General features: G+C 46.2%; 1 protein-coding gene across 4 annotated transcripts in view; it reads right to left on the reverse strand.

The window, feature by feature from the left end:
• NEURL1 (neuralized E3 ubiquitin protein ligase 1) overlaps nucleotides 1–23,166 on the reverse strand; it is a 69,446-nt gene that overhangs the window by 40,784 nt on the left and 5,496 nt on the right. The window contains exon 1 of one of the 4 annotated variants that reach the window (XM_033130673.1): nucleotides 16,407–16,505. The exons of the other annotated variants lie outside the window; for them this stretch is intronic. The gene's annotated coding sequence lies outside the window, so the exon portion shown is untranslated. Of the gene's footprint in view, nucleotides 1–16,406; nucleotides 16,506–23,166 lie in introns of those variants that run through there. 4 annotated transcript variants of the gene reach the window in all.

Here is a 23,166-nt window from a genome sequence, read left to right on the forward strand (position 1 = left end):
CAGTCCAAAAGAAAGGCAACCCACCGAAGGCAGAGCAGAGATGGAAGGTACCTCATCCTTGACCTTATCTTAGAGTCCTTACTCAAGCAACCCTGAAATCCATCCACCCCTGGACTTCCTGTGATCCGAGCTAGTGCAGCTCCTGACTGTTTCAGCCGGTACACAGTCAGCATTTGCTACTTGCAATGACAGCCCTGAGACAGCAGCAGTCACCTGCCTCATATCCCCACCCCCGTCATCCCTCTCCCCATAGAGCTCCCACCACTGGGAGCATAAGCGACTGAGTGCCGCAGCTCTGGAGCTCTCAAATCCATGCCAGTGTATGCTCTAAGGCCACACTTCCCACAGCTGCTTCTAGCCCGTGACCGAGTGGGGCAAGGACATTGAGGCAGACCCATTCCTGGGGTACATGGGACTTCCCTGACAGCGACGGGGCTTGGGCCTGGGGACTCCCCAAGGCCTTTCCTTGGGACTACACTGCAATCTAAAATGCTTCCACCAAACTTCCTTTCTTCCTTACCCCTCTCTTTCACTCAGGGTCACACTTGCATTGAGGTCTGATGGCTCACCCAGCCTCTCCCTGCTTCTTCTCAATTTTTCCTCACACAGGCATTTCCTCTGACAATTAAATTAATTATCTATCCACTTATTTATTTGTTATTTATGTTTAATCCCCTCTTAACTGCTTAAGGTCTACTTAACTGCCTAGTACATGACCCGCCTAACACATGACCTTCAGCACCCCTGCCTGGGCCACCATGAGAGCCTCCTCAGTGGCCTATCGACCTTGAAGTCCCCTCTAACCCATCCCGGTCCTTCCTACACAAACCACCTACTCCTTTACTCAAGAGCCTTCAATCATTTCTTATTTCTTACGCCATCAAGTTTCATTTCCTTCGCCTTTCTTTACAGGCACTGCTGACTCTGACCTGCCCCAACAGCCAACCCCGGCAGAAGACTGAAATCCATCCCAATCCCTGGCGGGCTTCCCCCATGCTGGCTATTTGCCAGGCAGAAATGATTGACATGGCCGCTCCACCATGAGCACTGAAGCTGCGCTAGATCTGAGTACCAACTCCATTCATATCCACAGACGTTCCTCAATGACAAACCCTCCCTCAGACTCCCTTTCCTTTACCCCCCAATAGAACAGTTAACAAGAGAAATACATTTTACACACAAACAACCCTCCATCAATAAGTACATCTTCTCAAAGATAGTTACAATAATGAAAATGATTCTTCTTCACAATGACAATATGAAGAGGAGGACAATAAAGGTAAAGAAGGTTGTGATGATGGAGAAAACAGTAGTAATGACAAAGATAAATATGAAAAGCAGGGGTAAAAAATATTCTAACAGTTTGATCTCAGTGATGTAAATATATATGCTATAGAGCTGACTTCCCTGTGAGCTATTGCCAATTTAACCAAATTCCTTTAGGAAATGCATTTGGTTGCTAGTAACAAATACCAAAAATAAATACATAAGGTGTTTTTTTAACACATGGATTTTTAAACACATAAGGTGTTTTCTCTCACATAGAAGAAGTCTGTGGCAGCTCTATAGCCATCAGGGACCTGGGCTTTTATTTTTCTACTCCGTCATTCCACATGACACTTCAAGATTGCTTCATGATTCAAGACAGCTGCTGAAGGTCCAGCCACTTTGTCCACATTCCAGGCAGGAAGCAAGAGGAGCATGAAAAAACAAAATCAAGCTATCTGCCTCTCTTTAAAGGAGGCTTAAGCAAAGGAGCCTTAAGCAAAGCCCAACAATTCTAATTTACATTTCACAGACCACAATGTAGTCACATGGCTACACCAAGCTGCAGGGGGAGCTAGAATATGTCCTCTTTTCATTGGATACACTGCCACTTCAAATAAAAACAAGGAGCTCAGACATAATGATGAGCTCCATTCCCTCTGGGAAACATTATGACTGATGCCACAGCACACAGAATCTTCAAAACTGGTGGGGTCTTCCCTGGTGTCCCCACATACCCTTTTGCTCCCTCCAGCTGAACTGTATGCTCAATATGAGAAGTTGTGTTATCCCTAAACTTGCTTATGACTGGTTCCTATGCCAGGAACCCCTGTCATTGATTTAACTATTACATAAAAAGTATCAAAAATCTCTTTTAAGAGAAAGAAAAGACAAACCACAGACTGGGAGATCATTGCAAAGTACACATCTAATAGAAAATCCAGCATATATATTTTTTAAAAACTCAAAAAAAATAGAAAAAACAAATAACCCAATAAAAAATAATTGGCCAATGAGAAAGAAGGAAATCCTGCCATTTGTGACAAATTGGATGCATCTTGAGGGCATTATGCTAAGTGAAATAAGTCAGGCAGAAAAAGACAAATATGGTATGATCTCATTTATATGTGGAATCTAAAATAGTTAAACTCAGAGAAACAGAGTAGAATGGTGGTCACTTGGGGTTGGGGGTCACCCCTGACCCCCAATATCTCCCCAAAATGGGGAGATATTGGTCAAACGATGCAAACTTCCAGTTATAAGATTTAAAAGTTTAGGGATCTAATGTACAGCATGGTGATTGCAGCTAACAATACTGTATCATATACTTGAAAGTTGCTAAGAGAGTAGATCTTAAATGTTCTCACTACAAAAAAAAAAGAAATGTGGAGGGATGGAAGTGATAACTAACGCTATGGTGGTAATCGTTTTACAATATATAAATATTGCAAAATATTTACACAGTCCTATACCTTAAACTTACACAATGTTATGTGTCAATTTCATCTCAATAAAACTGGAAAAAAAATAATTGGCAAAAATTTCAACAGACACTTCACCAAAGCAGATATACACATGGAAAATAAGCACATGAAGAAAATGCTCAATATCATTAGTCCTTAGGGAAATGCACATCAAAACCATGATGAGACGCCACTACACACCTATTAGAATGGCCAAAATTAAAATAACTGACCATACCAAGTGTTGGTGAGAATGTGGAGAAATCAGAACTCTTGTACGCTGGTGAAAATGTAAAATGGTACAACTAATTTAGAAAACAGTTTGGCAGTTTCTTTACAAGTTAAACATGCACATGCTATACGGTCCAGTCATTCCATTTCTAAGTATTTACCCAAGAGAAAAGGAAATCCATGTCCATACATAGACTGGTATATAAATATTCTTAGTAACTTTATTTGTAATAGCACAAAATTGAAAACAACCCAAATGTCCATCAACAGGTGAACAGATAAACAAATTGTACACCCCATTATGGAATACCACTAAGCAATAAAAAAGAATGAACTATTACACACCACAACATGAATGAACCTCAAACTAAGGATACCAAGTGAAAGAAGCCAGAGTAAAAGAGACTGTACATTCTGCATGATTCCATTTATATAGAACTCTAAAAATTCAAACTAATCCATAGTGACAGAAAGCAAATCAGTAGTTCCCTGAGTATGGGGCGGGGGGTGGAAAGAGGGAGGAGTAGGAGAGGGGTTACTAAAGGCACATATTTGAGGGTGTGGACAGGTTCACTGACTTGACAGTGTTGATGTTTTCACAGATGTATACATATGTCAAAACAATTCAAATTGTACATTATAAATCACGTGATATATTTATTATATGTCAATTATACTTCAATAAGGCTGTTTTTAAAAATCCATTAAATATAGGTGTGAACGGAGGATATGGAGAAAGAATATTATTTTTTCTGTAAGAACTAAGTTGAATCAGTTCCTCAAAAAATTAAAAATAGAATTAACATGTGATTCAATAATTCCACTTCTGGGCATATACCCCAAAGAACTGAAAGCAAGATGTTGAATAGATATTTGTACACCTATGTTCATAAAAGCATTATCCACAATAGCCAAAAGATAGAAACAATGCAAGGGTCCATCATCAACAGATGAATGGATAAACAAAATGTGGTATGTCAAACAATGGAATATTATTCAGCTTTATAAAGGAAGAAAAACCTGACACATGCTACAATATAGATGCAACTTGAGGACATTATGCTAAGTGAAATAAGTCAATCACAAAAGGACAAACACTGTATGATTCCATTCATATGAGGTACCTAGAATACTCAGATTCACAGACACAGCAAGTAGAATGGTGTTGCCAGGCTAGAGGAAGGGGTAATGAGTATATTGTGCAACGAGTACAGAGTTTCAGTTTGGGAAAATGAAAGAGGTTCTGGAGATGGAGGGTGAATGATGGTTGCAAAATAGTGTGAACGTACTGTACTTAATGCCATTAAACTATACACCTAAAAATGGTCAAGGTAGTAAACTTTATGTTATGTATATTTTACCACAATTATTTAAAAAATATAAACAAAAAACTAAATTGAATGCTTTGAAAGAGTGTATTAAAGACTGGTTCTTGCCTCCTGCCCCCCTCGCCAAAATGCTGTCAAATTATATGTAGGCAAGACAACTGCAAAATGCCATCCAAAAAAGAAATTAAGAAAAAATATCCCATTTACAATGTCATCAAAGAGAATAAAATACTTAGGGATAAATTTAATCAAGAAGGTAAAAGATCTGTACACCGAAAACTATAAAACATTGGTGAAAGAAATTGAAGAAGACACAAATAAATGAAAAGATAGCTTGTATTCACAGATTGGAAGAATTCTAATTGTTAATATGTCCATACTATCCAAAGTAATGTACAGAGTCAATGCAATCTCTATCAAAATTTCAATGGCTTTTTTTACATAAATAGAAAACAATCCTAAAATTAACATGGAACCACAAAAGACCCTAAAAAGCCAAGCCAATCTTGAATAAGAAGAGCAAAGCTGCGGGCATCACACTTCCTGATTTGAAATTATAACAAAGCTATAATAATCAAAACAGTATGGTACTGGCATAAAAACAGGCATATAGACCAATGGCACAGAATACAGCCCACAGACAAATCCAAGCATTATGGCCAACTGATCTTCAACAAGGGTGCCAAGAACACATAATGGGGAAAGGATGGTCTGTCTCTTCAATAAATGGTAGTGGGAAAACTGGATATTAGGGAAACATGCCAAATTATGAAATTGGACCCTTATCTCACACTACATACAAAAATCAACTCAAAATGGGTTAAAGACTTAAACACAAGACCTGAAACTGTAGACTACTGGAACATAAGGAAAAAGCTTGACATTGGTCTTGACAATTATTTTTTTGGATGTGATCCCAAAAGCACAGGCAACAAAAGCAAAAATAGACAAATGGGATTGCATCAAACTGAAAAGCTCCTGCACAACAAAGGAAGCAATCAACAGAGTTAAGAGACAACCTATGGAATAACAGAAAGAATTTGCAAACCATACATCTGACAAGGGGTTAATATCCAAAATATATAGGAAACTCAAACAATAGTAAAAAAATTAATAATAACAATAAACCAATTTTAAAAATGGGCAAAGGACCTGAAAAGGCATTTTTCCAAGGAAGACATACAAATGACCAACAAGAATATCAAAAGGTGCTCAATAAGGGAAATGCAAATAAAAACCACAATGAGATATCACCTCACACCTTGTCAGATGGCTATTATAAAAAAGACAAGAGATAAGTGCTGGCAAAGATGTGAAGAAGAGGGAATGCTTGCACACTGTTGGTGGGATTGCAAATTGGTGCGGTCACTGTGGAAAACATTATGGAGGTTCCTCAAAAAATTAAAAATAGAACTACCTTATGACCCAGCAATTCCACTTCTGAGTATATAGCCAAAGGAAATGAAATCACTACCTTGAAGAGATATCTGCACCCCCATGTTCATTGCAGCATTTTTCACAATAGCCAAGAGATGGAAACAAACTATGTCCATCTACAGATAAATGGATAAAGAAAATGTGGTGTATATATACACAATGGAATAGTATTCAGCCTTTGAAAAGAAGGAAAGAAATCCTGTCATTTGGGACAACATGAATGAACCTAGAGGATATTATACTAAGTAAAACAAGCCAGAGAAAGATCAGGAATCTTGCATGACCTCACTTATATGTGAAATATAAAAGAGTCAAACTCATAAAAGCAGAGAGTAGAATGATAGTTGCCAGGGGCTGAGAGGTGTGGGAAACGGGGAGATGTTGGTCAAAGGGTATATTACTCCTATAATTTAAGCAATAAACTGTTACTAAAGCATCTGTAGCTGGTACTGGTAGCAGTTTAAAATGGTGACAAAAATGATGAAGACGGTGCAGTGTGATGTCTGAGACAGGAGGTCCAAAACCACATGCAGGCTTAAGGAGGATTTGGGGTCTTCTAGATAAGGAGATTCTAGATAAGGGTCTTCTAGATTAAGGAGTTCCTCAATTTCTATGAAGAGGAGCCAGACCCCACCAGTCTCCAGAGGCATAAGAGGTAGAAGCCTGGCCCTGACTCCCAGGGACTCCCAGTAAGGCGAGCGAATCAGGATTTGTTTGAATTCCACTCATTTTTAGTTTGCACTTTTTGGCTACTTAGCCCTGTCCTGGCACCAGGCATAATTACATCAAATACCGCCTTCATTCCTCCGTACAGCTTGTCAAAGCAGGGACTTTTCTCTGCAGACCACCCTCTCTTTTAGGAGAAGTGGGGATATAAAAGTTCATTTTTTTTAAAAAGTTTAAAATATAAAAGTAATACATGCTTATTATTTTAAAAATTAAATAAAATAGTACCAACTAATATGGAGTAAAAAAGAAAAGTATCTCATTCCTCCATACCACTCTCTCCCCAGCCTATTCCCCAGAGGTAGCCACTGGTAACAGTTGGGTGGGCATCCACTCAGCCTAGGTCTATGTTTGAACAGACAAAGGAAAGGGTGAGTGATGAGCAGACGCACAGACGGATATCAAGGTTTCAAACCACAGAAGAGAGAGTTCTCCCCAAATATCTGCATCCCTCACCCTGTCACCTTTCCAGTCATTGTCAAATGCTCTCAGGCCTTTTCTGGCCAACCTATTTAAAAATGTAAACATCCACAGATCACCTCGCACACACCCCATGATTTATTTCTCTCCGTAGCACTTATCACCATCTGACATCCCATATGGCACCTTTTTTTTTTTTTTTTAAGTCTGTCTCTCCTTACAAGAGTGTAACTCTATAAGACTGGGAATTTGGTCACTGTTATATCCTAGCGCCGAGAACAGAGCCTGGCACTTAGTAGGCACTGAATAAATATTAGTTGGAAGGAAGGGAAGGAGAGAGGGAAAGGAGGGGAGGAGGGAGAAAAGAAAATTATAATATTCTAAATACAAACAGGATCATAACATGTACACTGTGCGTCATGCAAGAAAATTATAATATTCTAAATACAAACAGGATCATAACATGTACACTGTGCGTCATGCAATGTGCTGTTTTCTCTTAAAAATATACCTTTTTTTTTTTTTAATCGCAGTACCTGATAACATTAAAGTATTCCTCTGTATGGATGGGTCATCATTGACTTAACTCACTCCCTCCTTAAAACCCTGTATGGGCAGCAAGTAGGGAGGGGGCCACAATGAGGTGCCCCCCCCCCATGGCACTTGGCAAGAGGCTTTCCCAAAAATTTAGTCTATGAAATTGACTGGTCATGAATCAGAGCAGGCCAAGTTACCCTCAAGAGGTGAAACAGCCCCAGAGTTGGTGGGTCTTAAAGACCATCTGACTGGTGGTATTAACAAGCCTAAAGATAACACGTGTTCATTGGATGCAGAGGAATCAGGGAAAAGGGGGTGTCATTGAAGCAAACCATGGCGGGGCCCATAGGAGCACGGCCAGGCAGGCCCGTGTTGGGACCACGTGGCAGGCATTCCCCTGTTGGTGAAGCGGCCTGGGCAGGGTTCAGAAGGCATTAAATGCTCAGATTGTGTCCTCAACTCCTCCCTGCACTCAAGTAGCTTCTCGCAGGGTGGAAGGTGCCAAGGAGTCAACATACTGTCCAGTCCATCTCACAGTAAATTTCTCACTGAGAAGTAATAAACTGACCTCTGATTTGATGTGTTAGTTTTTGCGAACTTGATTAGAAGAGCCAGGAGCCCCCAGTTCTATTGATTCAGATGAGACATCTAGGAGATGGAAAGTTGGGGCCAGTTCAGCCAAGGGCCAGACGCCAGGCGGAGAGTAACCCCCATTGGACTGACGCACCTATGCAGTCAGCAGCCTGCCTTGTCCCATTGCTTGCCATCTTCAAACATGTATAATAAACAAGAAGTGCCTACTGTGTACTGAGCTCTGACTGTGGACCAGGTCCTGAGCCACATGACCTACAGTGGTGACCTCACTTAATCCACGTGGTGGCCCTGTCAGTCGGGAACTAGTACGCCTACTTACTGACAAAGAAACAGAGGTTTGGAAGATCAAGGGACTTGCCCAAGGTCAAGACCCAGGAGTCAAGTGACCCCCGGGCAAGTGTTTCATAAGAGGTGGTCCATGGATCCCTCATACTAGTACCGCCTAAAATTCTTGTTTGAAAAGCAGATCCCAAGAACTCACCCCCTGATTTACTAAACCAGATTATCTGGAGGTGGGCCCCAGGAACCTGCATTTTACAAGCTTCCAGGCAACCTGCAGGCCCATTAAGGTCTGAGAATAACTGCCTATGCCATATCATAACCTCTAGACTCTACTCCCATGGCTTCCCTTGCCCTGTCTGGTCCCTGCCCTTTCTTCGTTCCCCTTGTACTGTTCTGACAACTCCTTCATGGTTTCATTCTGTCCACCCTGGGATCCTTCATTCACTCTTAAGGTCTAAGTGGTACCCATTGCTGAAACAGGTGGCAGCCATGACCTCTCCCCTGAGCTTCAAGCTCACACCTGGAGTTGCCAACCCACATCTCCCCCAGAATGCCTCAGGGCTCCTCTGACATCCCAAAACCCAACCCACCATCTTCCCGTCCAACCGCCTCTCTTGCATGGGGCCCTGATGTAATCATCATCCTCCCAGCCACCTGGGCACCATCTTGGAGCTTCCCTCTCCCTTACCACCCCATCATTCATTTACCAGTGCTGCCAGTGTCTCCAATGTGTCCCCCACTCTCTTTCACCAAAACTGTAGTTCAGGCTTTGGCATCCTTCCCCCAGACAGCTACATTCCCATCATAACTGGTCTCCCTGCTCCCGTCTTGTCCCACTTAAATCCATCCTCCACAGGGCAGCTAGACTGACCCATCCAAGAAGCAAATCTAAAGCCTTCAGTGGCTCCCACTTCCACACACCTGGGGCCTGTTGGTCCATATATCATCTCTTTCCACTTTTAATGCAGTGTTTAATGTTTCACTGGCTGGTGATCTGCTCTTGGCAACAAGGCGATCTTTTGTAAATGAGTGCCTCCCTAAGCACGCAGATGCAAATGTTTAATGCACCTTTACAAACAGCCTTGGGTACTAGGGCTAGTGCTACTGCTAACAGAGCAATGAGTGGAATACTCACAGCGAATAATGCCATGTCTCCTGCCCTAATTTCCCCAGCACCAGAGGCTTTCTAGTTAGGATTTCTCAGGCCCACACTTCCTAACATCTTTCCTTTTCCAGTCTCAGGAATGCCTAAGCTGGTCAGTTACAGCTTTCTACGTCCCAGCTTGGTGTTCTCTGTGAAAAGAATAAGTGAATAAATGAGAGAAAAAAATTTAATGTTAAATGGGAACTTTCTCTAGAAAGAACATCTAAACATGCACTTGCTGTTTTTTGAGTAGGGGTCCAGGATAGAGCTAAGGAAGCAGGGCCACGAAAGCCAAGGCCAGCCTGTGGAAGCTGTGCAGCTTCAAGGTCAGCTTCAAGGCCACATGGTTGCCTGCTTCCTGCCCCACTCCCCACTCTATGTATTAGGCACTCAGGTCCAGGTATTTTCGATATATGAGTTGGTGTCTTCACTGCTTCCACTAGACCACTAGGTTTTGAAGTCTCTGCCCCTAATTAACAGCCCAGCTAATAAGCGTCAGAGTCAAGGCTGGAACCCAAGTTCTGCTCTTAAAGCTCATGCTCATGCAGAGCACTCGTGAAGAGCCCACACCCCTCTTTACAAGGAGGGGAAACCTGGGCACAGAGAGGATGGGTCACACAGCTCATCACAGGCAAGGCACACTCTGACCTCAGTTTATCCTATACACACCCTACGAGAAGAGTCTCTAGGACAGGTGGGGAAGAAGGCACTTGAGATAAAAAGTGACAGTGACAGCAGCAGAGTTGGGGCCAGAACCTAGCTCTCCTGGACCCCTCAGCCACCTCTCCCTTTCCTCTCACCCCCTTCTTCCTTTCTTCCCGTCCTCTTCTTCCATGTCCCCTCCCCTGGACTCACTGCCCCAGGCCTCTGTGCTTAGCCCCAGCAGCCATGGAAGATTCCAGAATGCAGGCCACTTCCAGACAGATTCATCAGTGCCCCCATCCCACCCTGCAGCCCCATCCCCACCAGTTCCTATGCCAGAGGCGCCCTGGCACAGCAGAGATCTCAGAGCCACGGAGTCAGGAGCACTGCATTCTAGATCTCTTTCTGTTTCAACTTGCCCCGTGAGGCTGGGCAGGTCCCTTCTTTCTGAGCCTCAGTTTCTCCCCTGTGAAAGGATATGGTTAGACAACATGACTCCAGGCTGTCTCCATCCCTGAGGCACTGCTGTGGCTGGTGTCCTAGGGCCAGCCTCGGTGTCACAGATACCTTGATGACCTTTGGATGGGCCACTCAGGCCACACCCTGAGAGGGGTTCCAGCAGGGCCTCCCCAAAGCCCCCACTCTTCTTCCAGTGAAAAACAATGAATTTCATTCCAAATAAGGGAACTTACAGCACAGTCCCCGCCAAGGCCCAGTTCCGGCTGGTTTATGTTAGCTGGACAAGACTAAACAGACCTTCACATTCTCAGTATTAAGCACTAAAAGTGAAAAGAAAAAAAAAATGACTGTCTCTGGAGCATAGAGTGAGAGGTCAGTGCTCCCCTGAAGCCCCTCAAGAGCTGGGCAGACCTGGGGAGGCGAGGGAAGGTGGGGGACTCGAGGAGGAGGGCCACTGGGGAGGGAGAAGGATTTCAACGGGCAGCAATGTGGGGCAGGCACTGGGTAATGGCATCAGGGGGCGTGGGGCCTGGGGGTAGAGGGGCAAGTGGTCCTTTGTGTCGGCAGAGCTGGGAACGTGAAAGGGCAGCGGACGATGAGAACACGAAGAGCAGGAGAAAGAGAGAGGGACGCAGGGAAGCAGTGAGGCAGCCGGTGACAGGAAGACTCCTTCTTACCCGCACCCTACCTGCCAGGACCAGGAGGCCAGGAGCGGGGGAAAGGGAGGGAAGGACTCCACCACTTCCTGGACAATACAGCACCTGTTCCCAGCTGCCCCCACCTGCCTCCTGCAGTGTGGACACCACAAACCTGAGATAAGAATTTAATTATTTACAAAACAGAGAAGCCTGAAGCAGGACTGCCTTCCTGTTTTCCCACCGGGGCGCCTCACACATACCTGCCTTCTAGCCTAACCCTGCAGGCCCTGCCCCTCCACCCCTCCATTACCTGGGCCATTTCCTTTCACAAAGTGCGTTGTCACTGTGGTCTGACAATCCTGAGAGGAAGCAATCACAGTTCTCATCTGAGAGGAGTGACGTGATCTGCCCAAGGTCACTTGTGTGTTGGTGGCACAGCTAGGATCAGTGGCACTTCAGCATGAGTGCCAAGGCTCGTGCACCCTCTGGGGCCACACTGTCATCCACCAGCCTTGTCTTAGTGCCATACATGGGCAGCTCCAGCTCCTCCATCTGCCCCCTGCCCACCCCCAAGAGAAAGCCCGTCCATATGTATCCATACAAAGTTCCTGACCGTTCTTCTGAACCAATCCCTCCTCCTGGGAGCCCTGTCTGACTCCTCTCGGCCTAACAGCCGCCCTCCTCTCCTCCAACCTCCCTTACCCCGGTGATCAGCACCACAAGTGCTATGTGGGCAGGGACCCATCTGCCCCAGAGGCTGGCACAAGGCCTGGCACCCAAAGAACTCCTATGCCATCAGGGAATGAATGAGTGAACCAATGGCTCCATACTGCTTCTCTTGTCTTGGCCCCAGAGCCTGGTGCTCAGGAAATGCCATTTCGACAAAGAAAATGGGCTGTAGCAGCCCTGAAGCGCCCATGGAAGAAAAGTTTGACTTCCCCAGAATCAGTCCATTCTTGCATTTATTTCAGTGCCTACTGTGTGTGCCAGGCATTGGTAGTAGTGATACGACGATAAACAAGTCAGGCGGTAAAAGATACTGATGAGGAAACAGGCCCCAACAACTAGTATGATCAGTGCTACGAGGGGAGAACAGGGCAGCAGTGGGAGATGACATTGAGGCCATTTAACCTAGCCGGCCAGTCAGGGAAGGCTTTCTGGTGGAAGTGATGTCTACGCTGGGACTTGAAGGCTGAGCCTAATGATGGCAATAATAACTAGTATTTATTACTAGCCCCGCATTATCTCTGAGAAGGAATTAGGGTATGGAGAAGGTAAGCCTCTGGCTCCAGGGAGCTCAGTTAGCAAAGACAAAGTCTGACTCCACTCCAGAGCTCACGCCTCAACCTCAGTGCCTTCCACCATGCCTGCCTTTCCACCTCTGTCCTCATATGACTGACGGGCCCACGTTCCCCAGATGCTGTTGGGGAACTCTTCAGGCCTGCTGGGCCACACCAGAGTTCAATGTCCGGGTTGGGTTTCCATAGCCCAATGGTACCCCCAGGCCTCTCATCCTATCTTATACCTTGACCAGGCCCAGAGAGTGGAGCTTGGCGGGGGGGGGGGGGGTCCCTGCAGGCCCAGAGCTACCCCTACATTCCTGAGACAGATTTGGTGACAGAGAAAACTCCCCCATCTTCTCACATGCCTGAGTTTCCTGGGTCACAGGGAAAGAAGGGGCTCCATCCCAAAGGAGAAGTTCTTCTGGAACATTTGAGAAATTGTCCCCAAGCTGGAAAGTCCCTGTGTGGCCTCACCCCTGACAGCTCTGCACCATTCACTGCTGTCCCCGAAAAGAGGAACATCCACCTGCAATAGGAGTGGATGGGGGATAGGAGGACATGGGACAGGAACTCCCTCTTCAAGGCCCAGCAGCCAGCTGGGTGGCTCTGGGGAGGTGGGCACACACAACCTGGAGGCTGCCCTGGATATGTCCATGCAGCTGTACCCTAGGCTGCTCTTCCAGGAAATACAGCCAAGACCACCTGTCTCAGCAACCTCTAGGAGATCTGGGGCAAGATCCAGCGGAGAAAGAGGCACCAGGTCTTCAAGAAGCTGAAAGGCCGGGACAAATATAATGGAATTTTTTCTCCCCAGCAAGTTTGGCTCTCTGAGAGTGGGATCCACATTGAGGTGATGAGAGAAAAAACGGCGAGGGGCGTAGGGTGGCCCTCTAGAGAGACAGATGTTTCTCAGCTGGGTGCCAGCCAGGTTGGAGACGAAAGGACGCCACAAGTGCTCTGCAGAGCACCCTGGAGAGAGCCAGGGCCCTTCAGATCACGGTTACAGCACGTCTGCACCCAGAGCCCGGGCCATGTGAGAGCTGGCCCACTAGAGAGGGAAGCTGTTGGCCCAGCGTGGCCCAGCTCCCGCCAGCCTGTGGCACACACCAAGCCCCAGGGACCCAGATTTAACATATCCTACTTCATGTGTCCTCCTTCTCCCCAGGGGTCCCTCAGCAGAAGTTAAGATCCAATTGGCACTAACGGGACCAAGCTGGCAGTGCCCGGGACGGCTTGAGTGCTGTCATCCTAGATTTGACTCACTAAGCAACGGCCGCCAGTGCCTATGGAGCCCACCATTAGTGACGTTTCGGGGGAATCAAGCGAACTCGGATGGTGCTTTAAGAGTCAACACCACTGTCTGGCCAAGCTTTCAGATGGAGACCTAGAGCTTACAAGTGATTTATTCTGTCTCACATCCAGGAAGGGCTGAAACCCGGGCCTCCCAATAATCGGCTCATGAGCCCATAGGCCCATTCCTCTGATTCTGGCCCCAGAAAGTCTTCTCTGGAAGCAAAAGGGGGTCCAGTTCGGCGGACATTTCCAGGGCACCATCTAGCTCTTCCTTTCCTCCCAAGGCATAAGACCTCCAGTCTGATAATCAAATCCCAAGCCCAAGACGGGAACCTCAACCCAATCCTAGAATACAGAGCCCCAAAATGGATTCTTGGACACAAGACTCAAAGCTCAATTGCAATCATAAACCCTGAACCCTGAAGTGAAAACTCCCTTCCAGGAATGGAACCCTCACCCCAAGCATGAAACTCAAACCCCTAAAACAGGCACCTCAATACCAAGCCAGAATCCTGCCTGCAGAAATGGCACCTTCACCCCAAAATAGAACCTGGTGCCCTGGGAACTAAACCTTAGCACCAGACAGTAAACCCCCACTTTCAGTTCAAGTCCTGAATCTTGGGAAACTCTCCTCAAAAGCTGATCCAGATTCTTCCTATATTTTGTTTCATTAACTCAACCTCAACTTGGGGACCAGACAAGGAAACCCAAACTCCCTAAAACAGGTACCTTCACATTTGCAGTGAAGGAACCAGAGGAATGTCATGCAACCAGAGCCCCAGTTTCCATGAGGGCTGCTCTCTGATGCAGAAACTTCCAAGTGAGTGGTCTCCTGGTCACTCCCAGCCTTGTCCCAGCACTTCCTCCATCCTCTTTGCTCCACAGCAGGGTCTGGGAATCTGGCTGATCTCCTCAGCCCCAGAGAATCTGCCAGCCCCAGCCCTGGAGAGGGTGTCCACTCTTGCCACTTCTACTGGACATAATACTGGAAATCCTAGCCACTTAAGCGAGAAAAAGAAATGAAAGGCATCCAAATCAGAAAAGAAGTAAAACTGTCTGTTTGCAGATTACATGACCTTTATATAGAAAACTCTAAAGACTCCACCAAAAAATTGTTAGAATTGATAAACGAATTCTGTAGAGTTGCAGGATGCTAAATCAGCATACAACAGTCATAACGACAAACTATCCAAAACAGAAATTAATAAACCCATTTACAATAGCATCAAAAAGAATAACATACTTAGGGATAAATTGAACCAACTAGGTAAAACATCTGTACACTGAAAACTATGAAACATTGATAAAAGAAATTAAAGAAGACAAAAATAGAGAGATATTCCATGTTCATGGACTAAAAGAACTGATTTTTTTAAATGTCCATACTACCCAAAGCAATCTAGAGATTCAATGCAATCCCTATCAAAATTCTAATAGCATTTTTCACAAAAATGGAAAAAACAATCTCAAAATTTGTATGGAACCACAAACGACCCTGAGTATCTAAAGCAATCTAAAGCAAAAAGAGCAAAGCTAGAGCCATGACACTTCGTGACTTCAAACTATATTTCAAAGCTATAGTAATCAAAACAGTATGATATTGGCATAAAAACAGACATAAAGATCAATGGAATAGAATAGACAGTGCAGATATAGACCCACTCATATATGGTCAACTAATTTTCAATAAAGGTGCCGAGATGGGGAAAGGATAGTCTCTTCAATAAATGGTGTTGGGAAAACTGGATATACATGCAAAAGAAATACATTCAATCCGTAACTCATACCATATATAAAAATCAACTCAAAACGAATTAAAGATCTGAACATAGGACATGAAACCATAAAACTCCTATAAGAAAACACAGGGGTAAAGCTCTTGACATTGATCTTGGCAATGATTTTTTGGATTTGACACCCAAAGGACAAGCAACAAAAGAAAAAATAAACAAGTGAAGCTACATCAAACTAAAACATTTTTGCATACTAAAGGAAACAATCAACAAAATGAAAATGCAATCTACAGAATGGGAGAAAATGTTTGTAAACCATACATCTTATAAGGGGTTACTATTCAAAATATATAAGGAACAATAGCAAGAAAATAATAATCACTCAATTAAAAAATGGGCAAAGGACCTGAGTAGTCGTTTCCCCAAAGGAGACATACAAATGGCCAACGGGTACATGAAAAGGTGCTCAGTGTCACTAACCATTAAGGAAATCAAATCAAAACCACAATGAGATACCATCTCACAACTGTAAGATGTCTATTATCAAAAAGACAAGTGATAACAAACATTGATGAGGACACAGGAAAAAGGGAACCCTTAAACACTGTTGGTGGGAATGTAAATTGGTACAACCATTTTGGAAAACAGTATGGAAATTCCTGAAAAAATTAAAAACAGAACTACCACATTATCTAGCAGTCCCACTTCCGGGTATATTTAAGGAAAAAAAAAAGTAACTATGTGAGGTGGTAGATGTGTTAATTAATATGATTGTGGGAGTCATTTCACAATGTATACATATATCAAATCATCAGATTTTACACTTTAAATATATTACAATTTTGTCAACTATACCATAATAAAGCTGCAAGGAAAAGAAGGGTTTTCCTGAGAATAACCGGATTGGGGGCTGGGGATAGAACCTGTTACCTCAGGTAGGGAAGGGCATTCTTTTGGGTCCAAGCTCTGCCTTCGTCCCTGGAAACTGGGGACTCCAGGGGAATCAGAGGCAGGAAGAGGTCCTGGCTGGTTCTACTGGGATCAGGATGGGCTTTTTCACTCACCCCAGTCTGTATCCTGAAAGCAAGAGTCAAGAATGGACATTAACCTAATGTTGATTCAAAGAGGTCCCATTAAGAGACCGAGAAAGAGCCTGGAACAGGACTCACAAGTATGGACTTTCACAATCTCATGATAATTTGGGCCTCAGTTTCTCCTCGTCAAGTGGGCCTATGAATCCTTGTCATGGGAATTGAACGAAGTCCTGGAGGAGAAAGCAGGAGGGGATTATTTAAGCGCTATTCAAATACAAGAGACAGTCCTGTGAAAAGTGTTCAAGCCCAGGGCACAGCTTTTCTCTCTCCTCTCTTCCCCTTTCCTACCTGCTGCCTCATTTCTCAGCCCATTTTTCCGCATTCTGTTTACTAGATAGCCATCCATCCAGTCCCACCTGCTTTCCCCTCCCTCGAAGGCTTAATAATTTAATAAGTACTGAGCCCCAGGGTGAGGGTCTGGGGCTTTGATCTCGAGTCTGGGAAAACCAGAGCAGCCTTGGCCTGTCCCGGCTGATTTATGGCCACCTTTTATGGTTTGTGTGTGTATGCGGGCAGGCAGGAGAGACTGGCCCTACAGGGAGTGAGGAGCCACCTGAGAAAGCCTGGCTAGCGCCGGACTGAAGGCCCCCGGTTTGAGCACCAGCAGAAAGCTCGATGCACAGCACACCGCAGGTGCCTCTGCCCACCCAGGAGCCACCTGTGAAAAGCAGAGGGGACATTAATTATTGACGGTGTCCCAGGGGGTAGGGATGGAGCCAAGAGCTCAGGGCCAGCCCTACCCGGCTCACCTGTCTCTCCTCCTGGCTCTAAGACCTCGAGGCCCTGGATGGGACACAGCTCTCGAGGGAACACCCACACATCACACACATACCCTAGTCCCCCCAAGAGGCCCAACCCCCAAGTATATCCAAGCTCTTCCATGCCAAGCCACCTGGGTGCCGCACTGACCACTGCCCAGAGTCAGAATCTTCTAAAGCCTCTCCCAGATCAATCTACCTGCCTCCCTTGCTCGATGCCCCACACTGGCAGGAGCCACCTCTCTCCTCCCCTAAAGGGCTGCAGCGACCCCCAGCCTGGCCCCACCCCTGCCCCTCTGTTTCTCCAGAGCTTTCTAAGACAGCTAAGTGATCTTGTCATTCTTCTGTTTAAATCCTGCCAGGAGTTGCCCTGGGGACAGCACGTATCACAGTTGGGAAAAGCATTCCTCCCCACCACCACCGCGAATGCCCCAGCTCCTGAGAGCATAATTCTGTAAGTACAGAGCCTTGAGACCTCATTACCACCTGATCCAATCCAGCTGTATGACCTTGAGTAAGTCACTTCCCTTCTCTAGAGCTGAGAACCCCAACTCTGGGCTGAGAAAAGAGGGAGGACAAAACAATCTCTCTGGTATATACGAGACCCTTCCACCAGCCCCAGGCACACCTGAGCACCTGCCAGTCCTCTCCCTCAGGGAGAATGTGTTTAAAGGAGCATTTGCTGGGAAGATCAGGGAAAGAAAAGGAAAGGAAAGCAGACACAGAGGAGGACAAGGGCTCCAGGACCCTTCTGCCAACATGGACGGATGTCTGGACTGGATAAGGTCGCCCTATGAGCACTTCAAGGACAGACGATGCCCAGTGCTCACCTCTCAGTTCTCCATACCCAGCACCACGCCCAGCACAGAGGGGGCAGCGACTCTCTGATCAGGGCAAAGTGCCTACTCCCCTTGCTTTCAGGGGCACCTGGACACCCCCAAGTGGACACACACACTCTAACCTGGCCATCCCCTGGAATCAGCCTTTCAACAGATACCAGGCAGAGGCTGGGGCTGTCAAGGGTGAAACATGCAGGTGAAAGCCAGGAGCATGTGGGACTGCCACCGCCCTAATCATACGACAGCACCTTCCCCTTGCAATGTTCTCCCTTTTCTGTCCCTCTAGAGCAGCCAGGATGGCACTCTGGGGGCAGCAGAAGCAAAGAAGACCATCCAGGTAAGCCAGCAGACGTACTTCCTGCCTCTCCCTTCATTCCAAGAAGGGTCCTCTGTCCTTCTCCTCCAGCCCCAAACAGACAGCCTTTGTGAGCAGCAGCTTCTTCCATGGACAAGGGAGCGGCTGCTTAATGATGTTCTGCTGAAAGTTCCTTGGCCTGGAGGGCTGGGATTACACTGGCCTGGGTTCAGCCCCTCCTACTTCGCAGCAGTGGTGAGCCAGCCCTAAGCTCTGTCCTCAGGCACAGGGGCTGTGCTAGCCCCGCTACCAGGAACCCTGTGCCAATGCCCTGCACACCCAGCTCAGTGCTCTCAACTGGAGATGGGACTGCCCCTTCTGGGGTGCTTTTAAAAATATGAAAGAGCTATCTTTTTAATGTCACAATGCCATTTAGGTGGCCAGTGACGTTTAATAGGCAGGGGTAGGGATGCTAAATGAATAATTAATTCCACACCCAACATGCCAGGAGCACCCCCCCTAGGAACATGAAGCTGACTCCTACTCATTTTCAGATCACTTCCTTAGATAAACTTTCCCAGACGCTAGGACCAGGTCAAGCTCTGTTTTACAGTCCTTACCCAAAAGCAACTGACTGCTTGGGTAAGTAACTAAGGCAATATTAATCGTTGGACAGGGCAGTTAAAGCAGTGGGTCCCCCATCCTCAAGGAGGTTGAGCATAACTGTCCACCCCTTACGTGTGGGCTGTGCATAGGGACTTTCTGCCAAAGAGCACAATATGGAAATGGGGGGAAGTGTAACTTGAACTTTGCAGTGCAGAAACCTAGCAAGCACTACCTCAGCCGAGTGATCAAGGTCAACAGCATGCACCGTTGATATGACGTGAGGAAAATGGCACTTCAGCTCTATGGTCTTTCTCTCCAAAACCTATAACCATATCTAATCATGAGAAGAACATCAGAGAAATCCCAATAGAGGGACAGTCTACAAAACACCTAACCAGTAATCCTCAAAATTGCCAAGGTCATCAAAAACAAGAAAAGTGTGAGAAGTTGTCACAACGAAGAGGAGCCTGAGAAAACATGACAACTAAATATATGATGCGGTGACAAAAAACATAATGCAGTATCCTGGATGGGATCCTGGTACAGAAAAAGAACGTTCGGGAAAACTTAGGAAATCTGAATAAAGTACGGTTATCAGTTAATAACAACGTACCAATATTAATTCATGGCCACAAATGTTCCGTAATAATGTAAGATGTAAAGAATGGGAACACTGAGTGTAGAATGTGTGGAAACTCTCTACGCTATTTTGCAATAACTCTGTAAATCTAAAACTGCTCTACAATAAAAGGGTTATTAAACGAGAATGAAAGAGAAAAAACGAACTGCAAAATCAGAGCTATCTTGACTAGAATCCCAGCTCTATCACATACCAGCCATGTGACCTTGGGCAAGTTACTCCACCTCTCTGAGCCTCAGTTTATATATCCATAAATGGGGTTAATAATCATACTTCACACGGCTGTTTTAAATATTAAATGAGAGAATAGCTGTAAAAATGCTGAGCACAGGCTCTAGCCCACAGCATGTTAGCAGTTGTTAGCGTATTCTGATTCATTTTTGTTCCCATCTGCCTCCCCCACTGGACGGGAAGTGCCCTGGCAGTGGACCTTCATCGTTTCTGCGTACCACCGCGTCCTCATGCCTACGAGGGCATTTGGCCCATCGCTGATGCTTCCTGTGCGTTTGTTAAACCACAGAATGAGCCCTCCCCATCAGAGCATCCCTGGAATCCCAACTCTCACCCCGGGAGAACTTCAGTCCTAGAGCCCCACCTGTACCCAGAACCGCAGCCAGAGTGGAAAGCCAAGGCCTCCCACCTGCCTCTCAGTGACTAGCCCTAGTTCCTCCTCCTCTCCTAACCCGTCTTTTCTCTCTGCACCCCCACCCCCACCCCCCCCACAGGCGTCAGCACCTGCTCATTTCCCGAAGCTGCAGAATCTGGGTAATGACCTCTGATAAGCATATTTTAATAAACCTTGTAGCTGGATCTGTCATCCAGGGACTCAGTCTCCCCCCTTCCCACCCCCACCCCCATCTCCTTCCACTTCCTGGGCTTCCATTAGCACCTCTGGTCTCACCAGGCAGGCTCCCAAAGCCTCTGAAAAATGGCCAACAGGAAGCTCAGGCCATTCCGTAAGCCTGACCCTCCTCACAAGCCTCGGTCTCAGTGGTCTGGCCTGGCTCTGCCTGCACCACCCAGCCTGACTGCTGGCCAGTCCACTTCTCTCTATCTCTGCAGGCAGGTTTCCCAGGTGTTACCAAGGAGACCACTTGCATCCTGCCCAGCGTTGCCAAAGCAACCGGCTCAGTGAGAAGCAGCCCCTCATCCTCTAGCTCCTGGATGTGCAGGACCAAGAACAAGAGAGTCACAGACCAATAGGAAAGAGGCCCAGGCAAGCTGGCACACAGGGGGGAGGCGTCCCCTGGGCAGCGACAAGCTCCTGCCCTCCTTCCTCCCTCACTCTTCCTCCTTCTGTTACCACTCTTGCTCATCCTACCTCCATCTTGAGCTCTGTGGTTTAGAGCCAATGCCTGGGCCCCAGTATGCACATCTTGGAAGTGGGCACATACCATCCCAGAGGGTCAGGGAAAAGAGGGCCCCAATACGCAGAAATTCCCTCCAAGACAAATTTTCTCCCTCATGGGCTTTAGTATCCTGGGTAGAAATCCCAGCTCTGCCATTTCCTAGTTCAGTGTTTCGGGATAAAATTCTTCACATCCATTAGTCTCAACCTTCTCACCTATAAAATGGGAATAATACCGATCTCACATTTATTGGGAGATTAAATGAATTAACCTACATGAATCCACTCAGCATACATAGTACATAGGATCAAGATTTGGGCTTCTTAAAAATGCTTTTTTTTTTTTTTTTTGCCTGATGAGCAATGGCCTCGCTGACCAGAGCCATAGGTCAAAAATGCTTCCAGATGCATGACTCCTAGATGGAGTCGTCAGCTTGGCTGTCCCACCAGCCCTTTGAGCTAGGCCTAAGACAGAAGTCCTGCAGCCGCCACTCACCTCCCAGCAGCTCAAGATGCATCATTCCCTCCTCCCCTCAGCCTGTATTCTGCTGCTGCTCTTGTTAGTATTTAAATGAAATTACTACACTCCTCTGCTCAAAAGCCATTCATGGCTCCCATTGCCTACATGACAAAGTCTAAACTGTTCATTCTGACATCAGAGGCCCTCCAAGATCTGGCCCCAGCCTACCTTCAAAGATTGACCTGTTTGCCCCACACCCCAGGCGGGAGGAATTGCTCATTGGCCCTGCACACACTTTGCATTTTCTTGCCTCCATACCTTCGCTGCCTTGCCCTCAGCGAGATACCCTTATAACTCCATTCCAAATCTTCTCTATCCAACTCCAGGTTCCCCTCTTCTGAGAAGCCTGATCTCACCAACTCCGAGAGTGTCCGAATGAAACTGTTCTGAGGCCCCACAGTCTTGCTAGTTCTCAGACCTTGGGGTAAATCAGAATGACCTGGGGATCTTGTTAAACATGCAGGTTTGGGGACCCCATCCCCAAGATATTCTGAGACAACGGGTCTGGCCTGGGGGCTGGGGAGCTGCATTTAGATGCACTTCCAGGTGATGCTAATGCTGATACAGGCAATAGAAAAACCTCACTTTGAGAAACACTGGCCCAAAGAAATAGAAAGTTCCTTTGAAAGTGACCAATAACTGCCTGACAGGTCTACCTGGCTAAAAACCCTGCAGGGCAGGTGTATGCGGCAGGGGGCTGGGAAGGAGCATCAAAACCTCCCTGGTACTCCCTCTCCCTCCTCTGGAGCTCTGTCCAGAGACCAGAAGATTGTTCCCCAGTTTCTTTCTCACAATGGAAGACAGAACTCACCAAGGCTGAATTCTATGGGGGCAGGATAGTATACCAGTCACAACAGTGAGCTCTAAAGTCAGAGAGCCCTGGGTTTCAATCCCAGCTCCATCAGTTACTAACTGTGTAGTCTGCAATAAGTTACTTAACCTCTCTTTCCCCATCTATAAAATGGTGACGATACCTCCCTCAGCAGCTTGTCAGCAGGATATTAATCTAAATAATCTACATGTAAGTACATGGCACACAGTAACCACCCAACACACAGTAGCTAAAAATATTATTGTTATGATTAACAATACAGGGTTCAGAGATCAGACTGAACTAAAAATCAACAAGGCATGTCCAGGGTTCAACATGGGGGCTGTCTCGGCCCAGACTCTCTGAAGTTTGGAGGGTCAGAAGAGGACTCCAGCCCCCTTTTCCAGGCCTGTATGCTGCATCACTGGGGGTGGAGAGCTGGATGAGCTCACCTAACCTGCAAGCATCGCGACGACCAAGGAAGGAGCCCAGACAAGGGCTGTGGGAATATCTGTGGGTTGACCAAAGGACTGAGACCTTGAATATCTGATTATGGCAATCTGGGTCATAACCTTGAAGGCCGTGGATAGAGGAGGGGCATGATGAAAGGACTACTTTAGACAGCTCACTCTGGCAGCATCAAAAGAGGAACTGAAGGCAAAGAGGCCAGCTATTGGCAATATCTGGGATAAGGAACCAGATCAGGAAGTAGCAGAGAGAATGTGAAGGCTGGAAAATAGGTAGGACTGCAGCACCACCACCCTCAGAGAGCACGGAGG

This window comes from Rhinolophus ferrumequinum, chromosome 16 (genome assembly GCF_004115265.2).
Source record: "Rhinolophus ferrumequinum isolate MPI-CBG mRhiFer1 chromosome 16, mRhiFer1_v1.p, whole genome shotgun sequence".
Lineage (NCBI taxonomy): Eukaryota > Metazoa > Chordata > Mammalia > Chiroptera > Rhinolophidae > Rhinolophus > Rhinolophus ferrumequinum.